At 37.6% G+C, this 1592-nt stretch overlaps 1 non-coding gene across 1 annotated transcript; it reads left to right on the top strand.

Moving 5' to 3' along the window:
- The first annotated feature begins 1268 nt into the window (after nt 1–1268).
- On the top strand, nt 1269–1373 carry LOC132267892 (small nucleolar RNA R71). The gene has a single exon (XR_009469117.1). It is a non-coding gene; the product is annotated as a small nucleolar RNA R71 (small nucleolar RNA).
- The last annotated feature ends 219 nt before the right edge of the window (nt 1374–1592 follow it).

The following is a 1592-nucleotide window of genomic DNA, read 5'->3' as shown; positions in this document are numbered from 1 at the left end:
GTCTATTGCTAATGATGTAGGAGCATATAAATGATGTATGATATGCATGGTCCTATAAATATGAGCTTCAAATGAATTAAAAAATACTTTGGCATTAAATCTTAAGCTCTCACCATCCTATCTATCATTTTCTTCATTCTTTAACCATGATCGTTTAGGCTTGATGAAGACTTGCTTTGTTTCTTTGAAATGTTTTGTGTGATCTTTGAAGTCTGAATTTTTCTTTGATTTCTTGCAACTTTGAGGTTTCCTTGAATCCATTGCTTGAGTGCTTGGAATGCTTAGAATGGATCTTCTAGCTCATCATTGAGGATTGAATATTGATCAACTATACATCACTCAATGAAAATATTAGTACTTAAACATCATTAATGATTTGTAATCATCAAAACATAAGATTGATATTTAGATAAAATCCTTAGGCCAACACCCTTATCTCTTTGAAGAAGTTGGTTCATTGAAGTAGCTATTTGTGCTACTTGATTTTCAAGTTTAGCTATTAACTGAGTGTGAGAGTGAACCATTTGGAGGGTGGGCTGTAACGATGTCAACAGTTGCTTATTGGATTCCAACATTTTACTTGTTTAGAGATTCCATCATTTGTTTATTTGCAGCGAGAGTTTCATCAGTTGGAAACACATGAGGTTGATTAGAGACATTTGGATTATAAGGGGGATGGTAATTTGAAGAGGCCTGAAATTGCCTATTTTGAAATTGAGAAGAGGGCTGATTTTGCTGCCCTTGATTTTGAAATTGCGAATTTTGTAGGGCTTGTTGCCTCCACGAGAAATTTGGATGATCTCGCCATCCTGGATTATAGGTATTAGAATAAGGATTGTTTTCGGGCCTAGAAAACATCGCATTTGCTTGCTCGATTGGGACTAGGAAATTGCTTCGGTGTAGGGCAATCTTCTGAGAGATGGAAAGAACTAGTGCATGATGCACACACCGCACTGGCTGAATTTTGAGACAAGGGAGGAGAGAGATGCGGTGCCATTAATTGATAGAATTTGTGAGCTATGGCATCCACTTGAGAAGATTCTTCCCTCAGTGTCTTTGGTTGACATTGGTTGGTGTTCTTTGCATTGGTTGAGGTTGGAACACTACGAGAATTATGTTGCAATGAGTTTTCACTCAAATTCTTAAGTAGGGTCTATGCCTCATCTGCACTTTTAGACATGAACATACCTCCACATGGTGACTCAACTATGAATCTATGGGTATCGGTTAAACCAACATAGAAAGCTTGCACCAATTGCCATTTTGGAATTAGGTGGTGCGGACATTACCTAAGGAGATCTTGTAATCTTTCCCAAGTTTCATAGAGTTGCTCCCCATAGTTTTGTGAAAAACTAAGAATAAAACGCCTCATTAGGTTGGTTTTACTCACTGGATAGTATTTTTTTAGAAATTCTTGTTGCAATTGAGCCCATATAGTGATGGAATTTGTAGCAAGGGAGTTCAACCAATATTTTGCCCTATCTTTTAAAGCGAATGGGAAGAGATGCAAATTGAGAGCATTTTCAGGGAAGCCCCTCAGCTTGATGGTAGAACAGATTTCAAGGAACTCATCAAGATGCTTATAGGGATCC

The sequence above is a fragment of the Cornus florida genome, unplaced genomic scaffold (assembly GCF_030987335.1).
Source record: "Cornus florida cultivar Cherokee Brave unplaced genomic scaffold, ASM3098733v1 CherokeeBrave_3.0.0_Hap2_Chr07, whole genome shotgun sequence".
NCBI lineage: Eukaryota > Viridiplantae > Streptophyta > Magnoliopsida > Cornales > Cornaceae > Cornus > Cornus florida.
Note: the sequence above shows the minus strand (reverse complement) of the source record. Positions and strands in the feature narration are given on the sequence as shown.